General features: G+C 43.0%; 1 protein-coding gene across 1 annotated transcript in view; it reads right to left on the bottom strand.

Annotated features, from left to right (window-relative positions):
* TIAM2 (TIAM Rac1 associated GEF 2) overlaps window positions 1-23,715 on the bottom strand; it is a 180,829-nt gene extending 157,114 nt beyond the window's left edge. Inside the window, exon 1 of the mRNA XM_050895201.1 lies at window positions 23,664-23,715. The gene's annotated coding sequence lies outside the window, so the exon portion shown is untranslated. The remainder of the gene's footprint in view (window positions 1-23,663) is intronic.
* Window positions 23,716-23,940: the final 225 nt, after the last annotated feature.

Genomic DNA, 23,940 nt, shown 5'->3' with positions numbered 1-23,940 from the left:
GGCCCACACTCTGTATATTTAAGTCACCCCAGTCCCAGTATTATACAGCGCCAACCAGTCACAAAACCTAGCATTATTTAAACCATTTGCATGCCAGAATCTCCAATTGCAGGGTGCAAAAGCCAGCAGGAAGCATTGATCATTCCCTTAGTAGCAAACAAAAATGCAATCTTTTTTACTTGGCTTTCTTATGATATCATTTACCTTCTATAATAGCAACTGCTTTTTTTAAAACGTGGATTTGCACAGTATTCAATTTGCCAGTTTCCCCATATAGATGTAAATTTACTGAAATAGCTGTTCACAAAATCCAAAGCCCAAGGGTGGAGTCCTAAAAATAAATATATGTAGTTTAAGATCTTTTATATCCATACACGATAAGAAATCTGGTTCTTTTCTGGTGAGCCGTAAAAGGGGAAGAATGGGAAAACCACAAACAAGCAAACAGAAAATAAAAATTCTTATCTTTTGCCCTATCCCCTCAAACTTGCATGGATACTTCAATGTAACCACTTGGCTAAATGTTTCAAATGTTGGTTTTTCAAAGTATTTAGCCATATAAACTACCCTTTTGTTTCTGTTGGCTTCAAATGTTCCTAGGCTCATGAATTCTTCCTTAGGTCTTATTATTCAAAAAAATACAGCCAACTTTGCCTTTATGGAGCAAGAAAAACCTGAGTATCATTTTCCAGTTAACTCTTCTGGATCTGCATGAAAGTGAAATCAGCAACAGCAATTTCAGGCCAGGTTTTCTAATCATTGCACCTAATCACTACCATTTTAAAGTATTTTATTTCCCAAGTAGTACCATAGAAAAACCTCTACAATCACATCACAATGCAAACTCAAGTCACAAGAGTGGTGGAGGACACGCTCTAAAAATTGATAATAGTCTAGTGATCCAAAAAACAAGAAGCAGCAGTAGGCGAGACTTACTGCCCTACCGAATGCCACGATCGCAGAAATATTTCAGACAGAAAGCATTTATTTTTTTAATTTCAAAGACTTAACTAAGTCAGACCTGATACTGATCTCCCACCTTCCAAATTCAAGTATTTCAGTGAACATAGCCTTCATTGGCACTTCTATGCTGTACTTTTACACTATCACAAAAGGGAGTTTTATAATCGTCACCTTCTTAATCTTTCAAGTATTTTTTTTCAGTCTTTTGTCCGGCTTCATTAACCTGAGATATCAGTGACTAAACAAGCAATTCGTCTCCACTTCCATATTTTCTACTTATTTAACCTCACACTCAGATGATGAATTTGTGACGTAGCTATTTCCACAGCAGGTCGATGACTTCACAGCCAACAGCTGTCAGTCACTGTCTAAACAAGTCCATGAAAAGGCTGCTTCAAACACCAGCCACCCTAGCAGGAATAAAGACAACACAAAGCAGTGAGGTCTCCCCTCTTAAATACCACAGGTACACAATTTGCAGGTCTTTCCCTTCGTTCCCAAAGACCTTCCTTCCTGTTGCGTTCTTCAGGACCAGAAGAGCCAGCCAGGAGGAACTCCAGACAACTCCAAACAGAAACATATTTTCCCTTGCAAGCATCTAAGTTTCTCCACCCAAGCCAAGGAATGAACTCCGCAACACAGCAGAGAAAATTTGCACGCCGCTATTTTTCTGAAGAAGCGCTGCCCATCCCAACAGTTCCTGGATGAAAAAACAGTATTCAAACTACAAAACCATAAGCTTACGAGTTGACTCTTTAGTCAGAGAAACGTGATTTCTTCCAACTTTAAGGAATGTGACAATAACAGCAAATCTGACCCTGCTTGATAAGTGGCAGGCAATTCTCCATATAAGGTGAAAAATGTGCTAGTGCAGCTCATGCAGCACTGCTAATTCCTTGCCTGTTCTCAATACTCAAGAACATAAATGAACATATAAATCAATTTTGTAAGTAAACCTTTTGCACGCTTACAGCTATAAACCATCTAGACCATGCTCAGCACACAAGGAATTTTGAACTTAACCATTTAATCCCTTTTAAACACGGAGTGCATTTACGGTTGGTATGTACATCGCTGTAGTGCATAAAGTAATGTAAATCTGAGAGGTCCCGGCCCCGTTCAATTCCTAAATTCCCTTTATACTTTATCGTTCCCTGGTCATCCCGCGCATTCCAGCCCCTGACTAACAAACTTGCTGCTGACAGCACATCTGGCACGCCAGGAGAGCAGCCAGGAGGAGGGCGAGGAGGGGGCTGAGGGCTGGGCGAAGCCCGACACAACCACCAGTCACTCCTTCTGCATGTCCCCTGGGCTGATCCGTGGTGGAAGCACCAGGGTATTGGGCACAGGACTGCTGCTACTACTGTTCAGCATTTTTATCTTGGCTCTGATCATCCAATAATCTCTACGTAACAGCAACAGAAAAATAAGCAGCGTTTACCTAGTTGTGCATTACAAGAAGATTGCAGGCATCACTCACTAAGAGACTGATGGGAAGACTTCTATTGATTTTAATGAGCTCTACACCAGGCTGTAACAGCAGAGAAAAACTACTTTATATGATCCCTTCCCCACAAAGCAAGTTATAGCATCTGCAAAAGATGTATCCGACCTGGTAATGAAATCCAGTTTGTTTTGAAGTTAGACCCAAGCCCCAGTCCCACCCATTTCACTGTGTTTTACACAATGGTGTCAAAACCTTTATAAGTTATCTTAATGGTCTGACAAATTGCCCAATGAACCAGCTGGCACACCAATGGACTTCTTTTTTTCTTTTTTTTTGTTTTCTTTTTTTTTTTTAAGGAATGAAGTATCAATTGCCAATAGGGTATAAAAGAGAGGAGATTCAGAAAAAGTCCCCAGGGGTCTTTTGGAAACCACTCAAAGCTGATGGGATTATCGGGCGGCAGAAGACTTCCTAAAATCTCGCTCGCAATGGGGGGGAAAAAACAAAAGAATTAATATAATTAAATTTTAAACAAACAAACAAACAAAAAAACAACCACAAAATCCTGAAGTCCATGAACTACTCTGCGGAAGTTGTACTCTGTACTCTAGAAGTCAGTGACTTGTATGAGAGGCACCGAGGGGAAGTTTCCACAGACACTGCACATATACATACAAAATGTGGGTGGGGACAGTAGGGAAAAAAGTTTGTAATTTTCTTGAACCTTTATGAGAAGACATGGAAAATTTTGATTTGGTTATTTTAGCCACAGAAATTTCTTTACATCAAAGAAAGATCAGATGATGGCTTCAGATTGCCAGCCTTCCTAGTTTATCTACATTCAGCTAGCTTGTAATACTCCCAAGGCAAGAAAATGTAACATGATGTGCTGAGAAGACATCCCAGACTGCTTCATTGCTAGCATAAATGCAGGCTTCTATTGCATCAAATACTTAACAGCCAAAGAGTGAACGTGGCCAGGAAAGGAGAAACAGAACACATTAAATGTCTCAAACAACAGGGGTGAAAAGTGCGATTGGCACAGGAGTTATACTAGTCTTTCACAGCTTTGCTTATTGCAGGTCCCATGAAGTTCAGGTTACTGGTCTGCAGACAGCACAACATGCTGCAATGTCACAGCTATTAAGAAACTCAACAATCAGGGATGACTGGCTACAGTGACTTCTTCTGAGAGGTTTCTCTCCATCAATTAAACAACAACAAACACCGTATCAAAACTCTTCCATTTTTCCTTTAAAACATTTTTTGTCTTATCTGAAGGACTAGCTTCATGCACCAGGCAGGTCTTCAGCTTCTCCCCATGACAAACTCTAGAACTGAGGGGGTTGAAAATGAAGAAAATAATCAATGTGCATTTACCAGCTAATTACCCTGCATTTGGCTAATCATGGTAGTATTAAATCATTTATGTTTGCTGACAGTGCCATGACTAGCTTGTATTTAACTTTCTGTATCTCAGCTTGCACATCTGTAAAATGACAGCACTGTCTGGTCTGCAGAGCTTGAATGAATTGCCACAATCTGTGACCCATCCAGTACTGCTACTGCTGCTGGGCTACTTCACTGTTTACTTTCCAGAAACATCTTGAAATCTTTGCATCCTATTATTGACCCTTTATTCCTAGGATGATTTCAACATTTAATCAACTCTAATTATTAAAATACTCAATCTAGTATACCTTGATTGGCAAGTTACTTTTGAAGGGATTACTTTGTTACTTGGCAAGTTTAGACTAATTTCTGAGATGTAACTTGCAGAATTCCACTTGAGGAAGCACTAATGAATCCATCAAAACCCCCAAAACAAAAAAAAAAGCCCAGCCTCGTTGACGTGATTATGCCACATACACCTCACAACCTTTATCGCCATTTATAAAGCATTAAGAGCATGTTTCATAATTCAGAAATTGGCCCCCTCTATGGTTTTGCAGTTCAGAAAAAGGTAAACATATAGTATAATATAAACCTGTTAAAAACCTGAAAAAATAATGAGGTTTGTACCAGACCCCATTCCAACCATTTGCAAAATGGACTTTAATACAAAGAGAGCCACTATCTTGGTGGTTTCAAAGAATCATAAAACTGCATGCAGCTTTAACAACAAATATCAAAAAAATACACCCAACAATCAAGACAAGAAAGGATGCATCAGGAAAGTTTGATGGAATAGATTAACAGCTTCGGGAGATTAATATGTTTAATATGTTTCTGGGAAACAGAAAGCAAAGAAGGGGTCTACTCTAATTATAATACTTACTTGCCTGCAAAAGTAAAAAAAAACGGATCAACAACCACAAGAACAACTAAACACTCAAGGTGAAATGTGTTTCTTTTTGCAAAATAAGTATAAAACCAAATGGGACTGCTAAACTGGATAACAAGCTGATATTCTTCTGTCACATGAGCTTTAAACCAGAGAGGCTAGTGAACATGGACATAATCCCAGGCATAAGTCTGCTACCATCTAAATCACTTAACGCTGGGTATATACGGGGCTCACTGGAACAACCAATAGTTTCATTCAGCTAAAGCTGCTATTATAATTAAAAATATAAAAGGATGCATCAGAAAGAGCAGTGTTACCATGTGGACAGGCAGAGAGTGTCAACATTCACTTGCTGAAGGATGATGGACTAAAAGGCTTTACCACAGCAAGAACTCCAGGGAATTGGCACCCTGCCTTCAGAGCAGTGACCTAGAGTTGAACGCAACACTCCCTATTCCAAATCAGCTAGGACAAAATCCTCACCCACTAAAAAACTTCTCCAGAGGTTTCTGGCTGTTGGAGATTCTGTTTTGTTGACTTTTTTTGCATAGCACCTATTGCCTTGCTATGTAAAGTAGCACAGCCCATGAATTACTACAAGGCAGAAAAGCATCGCAATGATATGCATCTGGATTTTAGGACTCAAATTACACTGTTTGCTGTGTTCGATAAAAGCAAAAAAAAACCAGGAGAATTAACTCTAAACATTATTTAATTCTTACAGAATGACTCTTTAAGCATGTTTACAGTCATTCACATCTAAGGCTCGTTCTCATTTTCTGGAACCTTATCTAATCTAAACTTCATACAGAAGTTTTTAGTGGTATATGAAGATGCATACAAATTAACGACACTCCAGTTCATTCAGATGAAATAAAACAGTAAATTTAATAGGGAATAAACTAGAGCTGTCAAATTAGATCTGAACTAACAAAAAAAAATTCTGACCTTTTGGTACAAATTTGATCTTAAAGGACCTATTATATAGCCTTAATTCAGAGGATAACTCTGATGTGGCTTAGTACAAACATGCTTCCAGTTGACTCACTTTTTACGCGGGGAATGCAAAAGGGAATGTCTGTTATCCATGTGATAGCAAAGAGCTCACATGGCTAAAGCATGAACTTGGAGCTTTTCAGGGTTTAGTGCTTAAAGCTTCAGAGATTATGGCTCCTACTCCAAAACCAATCCAGAAAGCATGGCAGGAACCAGGATAAGATACAGTAGAGAGAACTTTTGCTATATCTTTACTGACACGGCTCCCCCATAAACTTCCCGTGAACTTTTGAGGACACCACTTAATCATTCCTATCTTCTCTCTGCAAGATTTTATATATTATACATATCTATAAGTATTATTGATATATGCACATTTATAATACATACAATAGTAAGTACAATAATATATATACTGCTAATAAAATGGCAATAATGAATGGAAAAAACTTTACTCACAATGATGAATAATTTATCAATAATACTTCATACCGTAATACTAAGCGCAATACGGTATACCATGTATTACAAATTCAGCTTCTACTAACAAACAACCTCAGCTACAGCAATTCTACAAAGAAATCCATAGAGATGAATGGAAAAAGCTGTCAGCAAAACATAAAAGTTCCCCACAAAAAGGTCTTTGGCTGAGGAAGATAACTGCACAATAAGAACCTCCTATCTCAAGAGGATATAGAGAATACAAGTGAACAAAAAGTTAATGTCAAGCTTCCATCCTGAGACCCAAAACCAGTTAGCTCCACATAGCTGCTTGAAGTATTTACCAAACATGTTTTATTTGGGAGACTGTCTTCCCTACAACACAGAAGTCCCAGTGAAACACAAAATACTGCAAGAAATAAAAACAATGTCAGCATGAGGATCTGAGGAAATAAAGAACTGTTCCAAACCAAAGTAAATTATTTTAAAAGAAACAAAGTGTTTAAATGGGCTTATTGGTCGAGCACAGCTCAGAAACTGGAAAAATCTTTTATTAAGATCTTGTGATGGGGAAAAAGAAGTAGTAAAGGATAAGTATTTTAAATAACCCGGACACTTTTTGTGATGATTCAGCCCTATTTGTTACGCTTCACAGTGGGCAGGCTGAATGTCTTAATTTCTACACCAGTTTTATACAAGTAAGAAGTAGCCGCTTATTAAGAATTGTCTCAGTCTGAATTCAGTGAATGGCAATTAATATCTCCTCTCCTGTACAACTCGGATTCAATGTTCATAAAGTGCAAGAGGACAAAAGTAACTGACTAAAGGCAAATTTGAAAGCAGCAATAAAAGCCACCCTTTACACTTGTTCTTAGCCCTCAATACACACTGCCATTTACAATACAAGGTTTAGTGAATGATCTATCCATATTGGCCTTGGGTGACACCCTCTCCACACAGATAACCGTGCACGTGGAGATCTTGCAGGACATGTTCTCTAATAAAACGTTGGCTCAGAGATTTGACAGTGACAATTCATCACAGATATTTTCACCCCAAGCATTATACCAACAAAAACCCAAACGTTTTATGGTGCTAAACTCCCTGTGTATCATTCCAGGAAACATTTCATCATAACAACATCGCTGACGGCCAAATACTACAGCCAATCCTCATCCCGCCAGTGAAGGGCTGCCTCCCAGCAATGCATATTCTGATGTCCTGCACAGCCTAAATCGGGGGACAGGGCTCCTATCCTTTCCCCAAAGAAATGCTCTACTACTTATGAGATCTGACTGTGAAGATGCTTTTCCTTTTATTCAGATTAAACTTGCTACTAAGCTTAGTACTTCTAATTTTTACCATTTGTAATTCCTCACAGCATCTTAAGTAATAGCCGCTTCTGCACAAGGGTTATAGCTTTCCGGTACGCCGATTAGTATGTCAGTCCTCTCCCCATGACCATTAAGCTAAGCTATCCCACGTTCACATCTTAGTTTATTCCACTTGAATCAGCCTTCAGTATACGATCATTTGTTACTCTCTTACAGACTCTCTCCAAAATACACACAATGTCCTAAACACCATAAATTTTTAGACTGCTGTGAACTGCCTGATAGTTTATATATATTATATTCCTTCCTACTGCTGCAGTGCTCAGACCTGAAGGCAATAATGCAGATGTAGCCCTACAACAACTGCAACAGACCAGCAGTATTATCCCCTCCCCAACTTCTATAACTCAGTTTCTGGTGGTCAGTCTATGTTTCCATAAAACACTAGTTTGCCATGCAAGAATATTCCGCATCTCTACAACCACTACCGCCACCCCCTGTGCCTGGTCCCATCTTCTCCTTCCTCCAGTTATTCTCAACTTCAGCAGTACACCTCAAATTCAGCTTTGGCTCTTCAACACTTAGATCATTCTGAAGGATTTGCAGAGCATCTTGAACAGTTTACAAGTACCAATCTTTTTCCTCATCCCTCTCCAGAGCGATCTCGGGCTACTTTTGAAGAACGCACCGGAGACCATCAGACGCGTCTCTCCTTTGCCAATGCAGAGGGCAACCAGTGCTGAGCGCTGGGGTCACGCACAAAGGCTCGCTCGAAGCCTCGTCTGAAACGCTTACTGACGCCGCAAAATTAATAAAATCTTTTCCATTACCAGCGGTAACAGGCAAAATCCAAGGCAGCAAAAAGGATCTGTGGCTTTATAATATGCTACTCAAAATATCTGCTGATGGTCATAAGACAGAAAGAATAAGCCAAAAAAACTGTATGATGTAGTCAGTTGGCAGCTGGGGAAAATCACACACAAAATGAAATGCATTCAGCACTGTAAAAGCAGGGCTGTGGGAAATTGTTGGTTCTCCATATAAGGATCCAATATTTTTTCAATTTGCCAGCATAGCATAAAGCACATAAAATCTTAAAATAAAATTCTAAATGTTAACCATGAAGAAAACTTTTTACAATATTTCTTAAGAATGTTAATTCTGCACACCCATGAGTCCCGATTTTACAATTTGCAGCCAGCCCAAATGAAAAATAAGAATTTTTAAATTCTCCATATAAAAAGTCAACCACCTTTTTAATTGAGAGTTAGAAAAGTGTAATTGAAAATTACTAACCTCAACACACTCATCAGTGACAAATCCTAACTCCAGTTAAACACAGCCCTAATAGGATTAAAGAGGCATGCAGGATGATGTATGCAGCCCTGGTATGTAAGAAAAGCCGAAGAAAAATCTGGATCCATCCGTAGAGCTGGGATCAGACAGAAAGCTCTGGGAGCAGCAGTAGCTCAGTGCCTGAGGTGCACACACACCCTTCCCAGTACCTCCTTTCATTGTCGGAGCTATGGATGCTGGAGCTACAGATGCTACTTGCAGGCACCCTCAGGACCACAGGAGCTGGGAGCACGCCCCACTGCTGCCTGGAGATACCACTGCTGGGCCCAGAAGCTGCAAGGTCACTCAAGCTCCCACGGGAAGGAAGCGGGCAACAGCACGCCACGCACCTCACAACAAGGCGTTTCGCAGAGCACAGCTGCCCTTTTCACATTTTTAATGGTCCTTCGCCACTTCTCCCACCGCACAAAGCTCTTCAACAAGTGGGCAATTTGGCCCACCACAGCTATAAAAATTGCACATATAGGTAAGCAGGACGCAGGCTGAGTTTCATGGTCTCAAGGTCCTTCCAGGAGCATCAAAATCATTGAGCGTGAGATTTCCTATTGATCACATGCCACTGGCTGCACATCTAAGGAGGCTCAAGAGGGTAAATAATTTTTTCCCAAGTCAATTGTAAATTGGCTTCCTAAATTGTCTCCAGATCCTTTCCAGACAGCAGAATGGAAATAATTAGAGGTGGTTGGAAAATGGAATTTTTGTCCTGCGGGGAAAGTCTGATAGTCCTGTACTTATTTTTATCCTGACACAGGCCAAAGTGTAAAAGCCTTAAAATATTTAGTAGAGCAAAATACTGCAAGGTATTCTGATACATACTGAAACAGCATCCTGAAGACACTTTGACCTGTTTTGCTGCTAGAGAAGCAGTCGAACAGAAAGCACCTTGAGCTCGATTATCCCGGTGCCAGCTGGGGGTGAGGGGTATGAGACCCGACAGGCACTGCCACACATGAGCGCACCCGGGCTGGGAGGCAGGGAAGCCACGGGAAGAGGGAGTTGGCCAGGGAAGCTCTCAATACCTGAGGGTGACCTGCAGCACCAGGGAAGGGCGACCAGTCCGGCTGCCTAAGGGCTAGACAAGGGCCTGGGCTGGTGGCCATCCCAGCAGCACCAAAGGACACGAGGCGTTACACGAAGGGCAATTCCCAGATTTGGCAGCACACCCCCCACGCAATGCAGTGCTGGACTGCTCCTCAGCCCCATCATGCAAAGTCACATCCAAAGCCCGGGAAGAAAGCAGGCCATCACTCCAACTCCCGATGGACAAAGCTGCTCTCCTCCAGCAAGGGGAGCAGCCTAAGTCACGGACCTGGATGGGGAAGACGGGGGGAAGGTGGCGTTGCCTGCGCAAGGCTGATGGGGCCAGGGTGGCTTTCCTAGCCCAGACAGCGAGGCGCAGGAGCCACCACCTCCACCCCTGCAGCACCTCCCCACCCCGATGCAACTGGCACAAGGATGACCCATTACTCACATGGACACACCACCAGCCCATGTAAATGACTTAGTTTCCTCCCCAAGATCCTTTCTGCCCCCCAAGACCACATGGCAGTCACTAGCACTGTTGACACAAGCTCTCCGCACACCTCCTCCTCTCGCTGTGGGGGGGAAATAGGAGGGCAATGGGAACTACACTTAATCACCGCTCCCTTGTTCATCTTCTGAAGACAAATTTAAATGACATGTTTTGGAAGTTTGGGTGAGGAGGTTCCCCCCATTTTAAAACAAACCTTTGTTTCAGTCAGCAGTGGCTCATCCTAACTTTTCCTGCTGCTTAACTGTGCAGGCCACACTTGCCCGCCACCCACATACACACTGAATTCTCCATGGGGAGTAGTCCCAGAGGTGAGAGCTGAGACACCATGGGGAAATTTGCAGAGAAGTGATCTGTAAAAGCTGTACACAAACCGTGAACAAGAGCAGAATGGGGATTCACCCTCAACACATCCTAGGGAGAGGAAGAACACATCTTCCCTCCTGTTCTCCATGTACAGCACTGTGTCTTCTGCTGCCTAACCAGAGATACACTGTTGAACCGAGGACCTAGGTAACTAAGTCAAGTAAAACTCTTTTTTCCTGACACCGTGGAGATGGCTGCTTCATGCAAGTCATCCAAGTAGGATGCCTCATGGGAAAACCTTCAGTGCCATCACTCCGTTATGGGTCTTCTCTGCAGCTGTTTAGCTGACAGAGCCATGGAAATCCTGAGCAGATGTGAATTCTGCATCATCTGATTCTTGGCTTCAACAAAATGCCCTTGACTAGTACTCCTGATGAGGATGATGCCTCTGTCTGTAACTTGCTTTAAGCCACCATTCCCTCAATGCAACTTTCCACTGTACAGCTAAGGAGGTCTCCTTGGCATCTCTTCCTCTTCAGGTCATCTGGCAACCATTCCCAGAGGAACCTGCAGCATGCCACACAAGCACCACTGAAGCAGACAGGGCCTGAAGCACAAAATGGCTAGACATGGACACCAGAAAAAATGCTTATACCATTGTATCTTTCTCCAAAAGTTCTCTCCAAGCCAGACCAAGGTAGCAGGGAAAACAAAGGAGTCCTTGGTTGCATATGGGGAAGGGAGTGACTGCATCAGTTGAAAAGCTTCGCCTCTCCTAACCTTCCCACATGGAAACGCTGCTTCCAAGCGGCTTTATACTGAAGACTGCTGAGTCTACGCGTACAGGGCTCAAAAAAGAAGGCTTGATGAAGAAGGTGAAACACAGTCCAGAAAAGATCTTTTGCTGTTTTGGACTTAGATGGCCACCAAATCAGGAACTAATCGCTTCTTCCTCTTTTAATATTTCTACACAGTGAGGCAAGCTTTGCAAGGTAAAAAAAAATTTAAAAAAAACAACAAAAAAAAATCTATTAACAAACTCAAAGGCAGTCAAAGAGAGGCAAGATACTAAACGATGCCAGTTTCCTTTCATCAAAGATGCAGATTCACAGGATACGTCTATAGGTTATGATGTCGACAGGTTCACACTTGTTCTGAACAGATACAAGGAACCCCTGCCCACACTCAGAGATAACCAAAAGCCTTTTGAACACTTAGCATGGCTCTGCGCCAAACTAATAAACTCTGCTGAGCCGCAGGGACATCACCTTTAGCTCTGTGCCATTACCTTGGGCTTGGCACATGCTGGCAATGTTCACAGTGCTTCATGCTGGCTCAAAACATGGGCAGAGTTCATTCCCGGCTGCCTTCACCACAACATGCCGAGGGAGCTGCCGTCACACTCATAGCTTTGTCTTCAAGCCTTGACTTAATCTTGGGGCCATTCATACCCATTACCTGCATTATCAATCTAACAAAAAACATTTCAGGCCAGTTTTTGACTCAAGTGTCAATGTTTTCACACAAAGTTTTTCACCTGAAGGCGATGAAAGGTGTGGAAATGAGAGTCTAACTAAACCAATACACTTGACTTCAGCTTCGAATTACACTGTTTATAACAGCTTTTCTATTGAAAATTAGGAATTTACACATTTGCGCGAGACTTCTTAAACAGAACAGCATTTTTATTCAAGTCTTTCTTCAGAAATACTTCCTCAACCCTCCAAACAGCACGTCTGTTTAGTGGGTTGGGTGGGGGAGCAGAAGAGGGGACGATGAGACTTACACCGTCTTTACAGTGGGCAGAGTTGCTAGGCTTCTATCCAGCGTTAAGATTTACAGCCGTTGAAAGCCCTTGTGTCTGATCCTTGACACAAAAATGACATCTCTACAGACAGACAGAGGGGTATGGGACTGCAAAACCAAAGCATATTTTCTTAACACTGCTCCAGAAATATCCTCTGCTAAACCTGTAACAGATGCATGTTCCTCATTAAAAAAGTGTTGCTATACATTATGTCTTGGCTGTAGACAGATTCTGGCAAAGCTTGATACACTGTGGACATATAATTCATGTGTATAGTATGTGAACTCTGTACCCTGCTTCTCAACCTGCTGAGGTCCTGTTGTGGATCTCAGGCCGTGGAAATGGGAGTGACGGGAGAATGCAGATAGACGTGGAGGACCAGTGTGAGGCTGATGTTGTAACTGAGAAAACAGCAAAGCTTTTGGACATACTTTTCCCAACACCATCCCCAGGCACCCAGCTTTTATTCCCACATGTGTGGTGAACTGGAAAAGCAGCACCAATTCCAGCTACCTTTCTTTGAGAGGAAAAAGAAATCATCACTTTGTGGTGACCGTTTTGTTCCTTGATTCATCTCTCACCTCTTGTTGAAATTTAACTTTTGGTTTCTTGGAAAGGTAGGTCCTAATGATGAATTACAATATTTTTTTGGCTGATTGGTGCTTAAAACCAGCCCATGCTAAGCATAACTTCGTAATCCACAGGGAGACCCTCAGTTTTATTCCTTGCCTGGTATTCAGACTTCCATTTAATTACTGGTTACTTAGATTTATAGGCAGATTTGCTAAAAACAGTGACTCTCTGTGTGCAGACAATAACCTTTTGATGGGTATGGTAGTAAAACTGAAATTCCTATGTAAACAGGACCAAACTTTAAAAGTAGCTGGTGTAGCTCTCTAATGAAATTGGCAGCACTGTGTGGGTACTTTGTCTTGGAGAATGCTAAATGGTGCATAGCCAGCATTTGCTCCATAAACTGTCAAACAAGAGAACCGCAACTGTTCAGTGATTTGTTTTTCTAATGTAGTTCTCCGCTATGGGAAATGTCTTTTCCATGACCAAATGTAGAAGCTGTCAGGATCCAAAAGAAATAGAGGGGAGAAAGATGATGTCTAGAAGGTATCTCCCAACAGAGAAAAAAGGTGAAGGAAAACATTGCTCAAAGACCCAGGTTTAGCAAAGTTATGAAAAAGCACAATGCTTAGGAAAGAATTACTTTAAGGATGCTACCATTAATTGTCGAGCATCAATTATGCTACTATAACACTCAAGTCTTTCTTTTCCTTCATTAGGCAGTACTGATGACAATATTGCTGTGTACCTCAACAGGAAGATTAAACAACAATACATGTATCTGGTAACTTTCTTCTGAGGGTCTTCTACTACCTTACAAAATGTAAGACTTCATCACCTTAGAAAGGCAGAAAATACTAACACCCACCTTTCATTACTGAAGAAACAAACACTCTGCAAGTAAGTGATACCTGAGCTATGCCTCAGCAAATAAAGCAGTTCATGAGTACTGGTCCCAAGTTTCATATTTTGTTCTATATTCCTTTCGTCATTTCATTGCAGTTTTAGGCTCACGTCAGTACCACAGACAACAACAACAAAAAAATGTAGTTTTGTTCATAATAACAGAGGGTACGTAAAAAGGTAAAGTCTTTACTACTGATGAAAGGATATCCCCGAGTCAGAGTTTTAAAAGCAACCAATATGGACTGACTTTATTTCAGATAGACACTCTGGTGAATTCTCTCTCTCAGTAATGGAAAAAGCAGCAGAGCTCTCCTTTTTCCTATTTCTGTCTGGTCCAAACAGAAAGAAAGAAAAAAATAAAACACAGATTTCATCATCTGAATTCAAATCTCATCTGACCTGGTCCTTAGGAAGACACATTGCATTTAAGTATTTGTGATGGCTATTAAGGGGTTGATTCTGGAGAAGTAATCAGATACACAGTATTTTTACTGGGGTTCAAGCATCCACAATACCCAGTAAAATAATCAAGGCAACCCTGAGCAGACTGCAAGACTCCTCTGTACGTGTAGATACTTCCCAATGGTGCAATTGCAGCTGTTAATTAGGCCTGGCTGCTATCTATTGCACACTTTCAAGTGGCTGATATAACAGTTAGCTGCCCACTACCCTACAATTTCCCTGCCTGCTGCCAGCCTAGGAACTGGTTGTTCATAACAAGAGCAAAGGTAGGACTGGACTACTGCGAGGAATTTGAGAGCTATTAACAATAATATGCCAACTACAACAAATCTGCTAAACAAGAAGGGAGTGTCAACACACATCAGTAGCCTACATCACGATTGCCGAGAATCAAAATTCACATCATTTTATGTCCCTGAAATGTCATCTCAATTGCAAATTTTAAAATAATAGTTTTATCACTTTGCCAGTCATAAGACAAATCTTAATAATCTTAGTAACGTTGTGTTGACCTTGACCTGGCTTGAGACAAGTAAGTCACAGATGCAGAGAAAACCAGAAGCCTACAGAGTAGTTACAAAAAATAAAAATCACAGCCATGATATGACATGCTAAAACCCTGTTCAATTCCTATTACCAATTGCAATCTATATTATCCTTGGGGGATATTTCTAGATTAAGCTGCCTGTTAGCAGCACCTTCTTTTGTCAAATGTCCAATGCATTACTAGCATTATATAAACACATAAACCTTACAGAGGGGAGAATATTGTGAGTGTTGTGCAGATATTTCCCTTTATTGCTGTTAACTACTAGATTGTGATACAACTTAAAAATTGTCCCCTAATTCAGAACTCCATGAGCCAAATGCACTCAGTTAAGGCAAAGTTTTTTTACTTTCAGTAACAAAAATGGTACTCTCACCAAATAAAAAATACCAAAGGAGGGGCAAAGATTCATAGCAAGACCACGAACATGAGGTCATGAAAACCCAGACAAAGAAGGAGTTTTAAAAAAAAAAAAGTCAGCATGAGTAATTACACTATTTAAAAAAAACCCCAACCTTATAATTATTTATAACAACTTAGCTTTTCAGGTGCTATTTGTGCTTTGTGATAATGAAAGAGCATAATAGCACTTAGCAACATTTTTCCATATACGAAGGATTTTATAGGTACGGTATGACAAACGGGGACCACAGTTATGTGGATAAATAGCTACACCGAAATCACTGTTGTCAGGTGACACTGATTTATTTTGTCAGTGAAAATGAATCTCAAACAAGCAGCGCCATATCTGTTCCACCATCGGTTTCTGGCTTTAGCACCAGTACTATCACAACTGGAACCTTCGAGCTTGCATGCAATAAGTGTGATGCAGTTAAATGAGCAAACGTATTCCTCCTACAGAAATAACTAACTGCTGTCGTTTTTGAGAATCAAAGCATTAGAAAAACTCACTTGACTTCCAGTGACAGCATGCCCTCTTGCTTGCATGTATGCAGCAGGCTAGGAATTTCCTTCCCTTTTTTAGCACTTTCCTCAAAAGCTGATGCTGAGTTAAAGATAACATGGAGAATAAAAAGCAGGGGCAGGCATCTCCCATACACCCTATTCTTCCACCAGGCAGCTGAATACGATAGACAACTAGAGGGGACTATAGAGTCCAATGATACATTTGTTTGGCAACAGGAAACGAAAGCTCATGGAAGGGGAATCCCTTCGAACTGGATCCGATTATGCCTCCTGGGGAGCAGCAGGATGAAGGTGAACATCAGCCTGCACGCATCTTGAATGGAAGAAGCATGAGGATCAAATTAATAAGACCCCTTGTAACACAACGAGAACGATTTTAGAAAGCTCACATTCAGACCAAGTCAAACCCAACACAGGCATGTATTCATTGATGATTTCAACTTAATTAGTTTAGACTGAAATGCCTGAAACTAAGCAATGTGTTACTTATCTGAAAACTTGAACATCTTTAAGCAAATATTTTCCCCCTCGAGATCTGATAAAGGAGAATATACACAAAATATTTTAGTTCAAATAAAACATTCATGTTGGTTTAAAACCACAGAAAAAAGTAAATTATTTTAACAGTTTCTTTTTTCAAACAAGATGCCTTGCAGTCAGTTGGTAAAGCTTGAAAGTTTATAATTACTTAAAAAGCTTTGTATTCCAAACAATGGTATCTTAATGGTTCAAGTTTCTCTTCTTTCTGCTGTCGTATACACAATGATCACACAAGTTAATTATAGGGAATTAACACTGCCAAATATCTCACGCTAAAATTGTGATACAGTTCTATGAGAAATCACGACAATTATACACTAATTATTGGTACCACTACCATGTTAAAGTGCGATCTCTCTGTATCTATGGGCAGGTCGCATCTATGGGCAGTCAAGACAAAATTTGCACCAACTGGCCTAAAGGAATGCTCTGCGGCGGGAGGGCGGCTACAACAACATCGGCTCCAGATCCGGGACTCAGTCTTTCCGCAGTAGACTGGTTTCTTGAACTAGAATGAGAGGTGAATGTCCTATTTTTATAGAGCTACATTTAGTGCTTCCTTTTAAAAGCTACTTTATTAATATTGTGGTGCTTCATAAAGGAAACTAATTCCGCATATGGTTAATGCACATAAACATGCCTCCTACCTCTGAAGAGATACAGTTTTTAAGAGCATTTTCAAGTGACTAATATCAGAACAAATCAGCAATTTAAACTTTACAGCATCAACTGAAGAAGACATTTTGCATGCAAGTATCCAAACTCTTCAGAGTGTCCCTGCAGAACACGTCTATAACTCTCATTTTTATACTTAGAGAAGATGCACAGAGCCTTTCGAATAACGATGATGCAATCTAAATGATTTAATTAGAATAATATGCTCTAGTCCTTGGCCACTCTCTTGCTATAAAGTAGGAATTTCCTCTGGGCAGGCACTGCACACAAGCCAAGCTGCGACTGCTTTTCCCAGCTCCAAAAAATGTAGTCTTACTTCCCATTCCTGTGAGACACCAGAAGGGTCTGCTAACTTCTTTGACATGTTTCCTTTCTTCTCTAAGTCTAAACCCATCCTAACAGTACAAGAAAAACAGAAGCAGTTGTTACCGTGGTACAGAGTTTAAAACACGAATAAGAGCTACTGAAAAGCACGTACGTTTGTACCACCTTCTGATTTATTTTTTGAATCAAAACTAGAAGTTCATTTCTTCTCCCAAGATGGTTTTGCTTTTTTAATTAAGACACTTTAAAATCTGAATCTCTCTTTTTCTGGGAAAGGCGTGGAAGAAAAAGACAAGACAGACCCTGTTGCTACCCCAAATTTATCTCAAACCCTATACTGTGTAAAGATTGGTTTCTCTAAAACCAGATACCAATAAAAAATATTTTTTTTAATTACAGTAGAAAACTATTTTATACAACCTTTCCTCTACAGTGTTTAAATATTGAGAGTGACGAAGTTGAATTTAAACTTATTTCACTTCCAAAAAGCAGTAAGGAAGAAAAATAAGCAGCAAGAACAGTTTTCCTGCTTTTAATTTTTATTAATGATTCAGAGAAATTCATTTCTTTACATATATGAGAAAAAGTTGCTGACTTGAGTGAGCAACAAACTTCTGCAACTGACTTCAGTGGAGCCCCAATTAATATCCTCAAAGAGAACATTTGTCTTCTCCTTCCTAACTGGAGATAAGAAGTTCACTTGTAAATTGCATCCTAGAGACATTTGACTAAAACTATTTTCCTCCAGGCAAAAAGTAAACATTCTATAAACATTTTATACTAACACCGCAAAGCAAAAAAACAGACCAAGCACTATTAACATGCACTTTTTTTTTTCCTTCATTGCATTTATAAGAAACAGGCAGCGATGCACGCCACAAGGCTGGGATCTAATCAGACGCAGTAAGGCCCTGTCTAGACAGGCAAAAGTTATCACAATCAGTTAGCGTGGTTGAAGAACTCCATTAAGATGCAGGCCAGCAAGTAGGAAGCCACATTAGCAAATGACGCAGCACAACCAGGCGACAAGGCAGCCAAGGGGCGTTCTGGTTCCTTCAAAATCAAGACCCTCTGTGGCTCATTGGTACACTGGCATGTCCTTCATCACCACCGAGTTTGAGAGACTACAGACACGTGAGCAGTGGGCGACTGCGTAACTCCACGGCTTTCTGACCCAGCCACAGTCACAGCATCACACAGGGAAAAGAAGCTCACAGGTGAGCAAAGAGGAGCCAGAGAGCTATTCCATGATGCTGTGCCCAGGCACAAGCTGACCCAGTCCCAACAGCAAGGTACCAAGTGCCCACAATAGAGAAGACACTGTTTACTCAGCAGGCGAGCACCTGGTGAGGGTTTTATTCTCACCCTTCATCCCTTGGAATGATACCACTTTTGTTTGCAGAGAAACACGCTTCCCTGATGTTTGAGATATAAGCATATACATCCTAGAAATAAGAAACCCTATACTAAAGAAGAAAGAAAAACCAAACTAGACAAACCATGAAAGGAATGAAAAATTAAAGATGAGTGATAAGAATTACATCTAAAGCAAAGCAAACTTGCTTCCTTTGCTGTGATCTTCCCCATGACCTCAAAACTTATAAGGCTTCTCAATATCACCCATTTGCTTTGCAAACTGCATATCACAGCATATTTGATTCAGTGGCAAATGTGATAAAACAAAAACACACGCAACCTATTAATTACTCTTACTTTATTACTCTTTTTCAAATAATTGATTTTAAAATAAAGAAAGAAATAGACAATTCTAAAGAGAGAAAGGAGGCAGTGAGATCACCTAGGAAATCGTTATCTCAACGTCTAAAGACAGTAGAAGCACTTCTAAATCTAGACACTCCAACATTTAATCATGGTCCACAGGAAATAGAAAACAAAGCCCAGAAAAGTGCTCATATTTTAATTACCACCAACAGTAAAACCTATTTTCAGCTATGCTATCCCAAGCAATGAACTACAAGCTTTACAACTGCTATTAAAGGCCTCACAAACCATTTGCTGAAGAGGAGTAAGCATGTACTTCTGTGGTTACACAATATGACACGTACACTTTTGGGAGGGGAGAGGAAGCTATAAACTATCCACAATCCACCGGGGAAAATCTTTCCTCTTTGAATCAAGAACAGGCTTCACAATAAATTCCTTCGCTATTGTATTATATAATCTCATTGGAAGCATTTGTCCAAACTTTTCCAGTGCATTACTTTGTGTCACTGCAATTTACTTTATAGAGCGGGAAAAAAAATCCCACAGAGAATTTGAGAGTATACACAGAAACAGTTGCAACTTTTCTCTTCCATTATCATTATATTATTATTATTCCATTTTCAGAAGCAATGCATTTCACTTTGGCACCATCAGAATCTCACCTTTGGCTCTACACGGAACGGCAACCCTGCCAATCTATAAGGGTGTTCCACAGCAGCATGAAGGATCCTTACTAACATGCCTACGCACTATCAAACGCAAGGTCTGACTTGAATTTGTCACTGCAAACACAAGCAGACAGCGCAGGGAGCTCACTAGTGCAGTTACTGGGCAGGGCACCCATATCACCCTCTGCAGGCATCTCACTGAAGGCGATTCAGTGAGGTCTTCAGCAGTGCTTGGTGGCAACACCATCAGCTGAGCATGGAAGAGCTCAGATCTGGCTAACAAATGCAGGCTTTGGAAGCACATCTGCTATTAAAAACAAACAAACAAACAAAAACCAGTCCTTCAACCAACTCATGGTCAGCCCCATGACGAGCTGCACCATGACCCAAGGCGAAGAGTGCCCAAACGCCATAAATCAATACTGTCAAGCTCTGCATGCAAACATATGGCCTACCTCTCTTCTGTAGGTAACAAGTAATAAGAGCTAATTATCATTTGCAATTGCAGCAACAGTTAGTACTTCCAGATAGTCAGAATACTTACAGTAAGGATCTAACACGAGACAGTGAGTGCGCCCCAGGACCTAAGCACCAAATGAATACCTTTTGCCAGCTTTTCAAGGGACTGCAATAAGGGGAATGGAAGGAGTAACTGCACTATCAGCTTAACGTCATCTAAAACTACACTGCCACTAAAAGAGGGAGTCTTGCAGCACCCTCCATCTCTTGTAATGTATTTCCACCTCCTGTCTTCAGGGCACGCTATTACAAGTGTTGAAACAGGAGCAGTTCAGTCAGTATACTGATGGTTTTTTCAATTGTGAGCACTAATTTTCAGCCTGATCAGTGACCTGATCTGACTCACACCCACTAGAGCCAGTCCAAGTGACATGTTGGGATGGTGTAACCAGGAATGGAAAGGACAGATTCCCCATCTTCTGCTGCAGCAAGGACTTTGCTGCCTTACGCTGGGAACCAGTTTCTACTTTTCAACCAGCTCCGGGATCAAGAAACACATGTAGCTTATTTCACCCAGCAGATGAGCACCCATTCCTGTCACAAGGCCATGTGATAATTACTTATTACTACAAGTGTCATGACAGCCTGTAAAACTTCTGGCTCACCCTGTGCATTAGGTGCTAGACAGACACACTGTGAAGAACAGCAAAAACCAGTAAGAGCTTACAAACTCACACACCTTTTATAAAGCCCTGCACGTTGTGCTGTGCTACCTACAGTGTTTACTGTTGTCCAAAGCAACAATTATGCAAACACTTGGGCACTTGCTTAATTTTTCTGTTACAAACTACTCCATTATGCTTAATGGATTAATTTGCAAAGGCTCATTTTTACCCAGGGAGGGAAGGCTCCCGAGGCTACATGCAGAATCACTGGACAGGCTCCCGGGGGAGGTGGGGAGGGGGAAAGGCAGCTGGGAGCACCTACAGTCACACTCCAGCTCCACAAGCAGTTTTGGCAGCAATAGCAAGTTTTGCAAGCTTAAAAAAGCAGCCCTACCTTCTCCACACCCTCTTTCCTCTTCTCCTACCCCCCAGTGAACCAAATCATGGAACTGATCCAGGTTAAAATTAAATCTGGTTTTCGCTCAGTGCCTAGATCCAGTTCACCGCAGGGCAGCATAAGCGTTCGTGCTGGTTTGAATGGGGAAAAGAGGCAGAGGTAGGCAGGGGCTGCCAGGGCGACACCAGGCTATGCCAGTTTAAACCACCTAAAGTACAATCATACCCCGACACTATAGTTTCAGCCCTGCTACACTCATCTGACCGTCACTGACAGTGGAGCGATAAGGGTGGTCCACCCCTTCCTCCTCGCATCTCCCTGCTCTGTCCCTATGGCACTGGGGCTCAGCAGCTCCCCCAGATCCTCCTCCGCAAAGCCAAAGCTGCAAAAAACTCCTGCAAAAATACTCTGGGGCTGGGTTAGGTTTTTGCTACATTGGCTCCCGGAGCTGGCTTTCCACAGGGTCAGATGAACTGGCGTAAGGGAGAGGGTGCAATGGGACCACAGCAGCTCATCCTAGTGCAAAAGCACCCAGAGTAAGATGTCTGTATTTCCCCCAACTACAGAGAGCAAGCCTCTCCAGCACCAGCCAATGGTCCCACAGGGACCAGTCACAGAAGTAAGCCCAAATACATAGAGAAATATTTGCAGGATTGTAAGTTTCACTCATGCCAAAAACATAAAAGCACATTATTGTAAGTTAAGTTAGATAAAAAAAGGTCATACAAAGTACTGGTTTCCTTTCACATTCTTTGCACATACAGAGATCCCAACGGTTCCAGTGGGATTTTCTTGTATAGCTTTACCGAAAGCTGATTAAAGAAAATGACCATTAATCCCGCTGTTAACTTAAAACAAAACGTTAAATTAATTTCAGTGGGAGTTGTGGATGTATAGGGAACCCAGCATGGCACCCTTGGATTCATACATGCAGCTCTCCTGGGAAATGACAAGAGCCCTGCGGACATATAAAAAGCCAGAATTTACTCCATGTTATTAAAACTCGGTACAAAAATCATCAAACCATCTTCACCAGACTTAAAACTATTTCCACAAACCTGACCTTTTAAAATTGTCGTTGTTCACTACACTATTTCCCTTTTTACCTCTTACTTTGAAAGCTCACCCCCTCGCCCAACCCTCCGTCAACCAAAACCTATGAGAGCGAATCTTTTCATTTTGCTAAAATTTTCATCTGTCTTTTCTCAAACTGCTGAGCCCTGTGTCGCAACGACCGCCTCTGACGGAGTAAGGTTCCCCAGTACACACGCGTTGAAGAGCCGGGCAGAGGCACACGCGTGTGGCAGCTGCCACACTCGCGGCCGTCCCGCGCGTCGCTGAAGGGCACCGGCCGCAGCAGCTGGGCCGGGGAGAGCGCCCGGAGCCGGGGACCCCGGCGGCTGCCGCTGCTCGGCGGCCGGCAGCCCCCCCCCCCTCCGCGGCCCCGCTCCGGCGGGCCGCCCTAGCTACGCCTCCTTCGGCGGCTCGGGGCAAGCTCCCCCGCCGAGCCCTGCGCGGGGCGCGGAGCCGTACGCGCCCGCGGCTCTTTGTTCGGCGGCGCCAGAGGCCGGAGCGGCCGCGCCCCGCGGAGCCGGGCAGGACGCAGCTCAGCCCCGGGGGCGCCGGCGGCGGGACCCGCCGGACGGGGCGCCAGGAGCCCGCGGAGCCGGGCGGCGGCCAGACCCCGTCCCGCGGCCGCGAAGCCGCCCGCAGAGATGAACAGTAGAGAACAGGTTTCACCACACGCAGACAGACAGACAGACAGACACAGGGTAGCTCCCGCCGAGGGCTGGCAACCCGCCGCCCGGCCGCCCCCCGCCTTACCTGTCCGCGGGTGCTGAGCGCCGCAACCCCGAGGACTCTCTCTCCGCGGCGCTGCCGGCTCCTGGCAGAGAAGTTTCTGCCTCTACTTCGCTCCGCGCACCGACAGCAGCGCTTCCCCCGCCCGCCCCCTCCGTCCCTCCCTCTCGCCGGGGGCGGCGGCGGCCCGGAGCGCGGCCTGACCCCGCCCCGCGGCTCCTCCGGGCTGCGGCCGGGCCGGGCCGGGCCGGACCGGGCAGCGCGGAGCGGCAGCACGTCGGGGCCGAGCGGCGGAGGCTGCAGGTACGGCCCGGCAAGCAGCGAGGCTGCCGGGCTGGCAGATGTGCCCGCCCTGGTAGTGCCCTGGGAAGGGCTGGGGGTGCTCACCTGTACCCGCCGGGTCCCTGCAATGGCACGCAAAGGGTGCAGGATCCAGGCGTTGCCGCCCCATCCTCCTCCGTTTGCCTGAGCAAGGCCTCCTGTGTTTTAGTCTTCGTTTATTTACAAACTTACTGCGAGTTACCTACCCGGTTAATACAGCAGCAGGAGAAATTAAACCCAAGAGGAACCTCACACCTCTTGGGTTTTCCCCACACAGGTTTTTAATGGAAGAGAAACCGCCTGGGAGAGCTCTTCTAAGAGGGGCTCCACAGCAGAACGAACTGCAAAGGGGGCGGCTCTGGCAGCACAGTTGCAATTCTTGCAGCTATTTAGGAAAGCTGGGGCAGGCCACTGCCCCCGCGCAGCCGAGTCGTAAGAGCACAGGGGAGCAGGCACACCATCTGCAATTGTCTGCTGTGTTCA

This window comes from Gymnogyps californianus, chromosome 3 (genome assembly GCF_018139145.2).
Source record: "Gymnogyps californianus isolate 813 chromosome 3, ASM1813914v2, whole genome shotgun sequence".
Taxonomy (NCBI): domain Eukaryota; kingdom Metazoa; phylum Chordata; class Aves; order Accipitriformes; family Cathartidae; genus Gymnogyps; species Gymnogyps californianus.
This window is presented reverse-complemented; position numbering and strand designations above follow the sequence as displayed.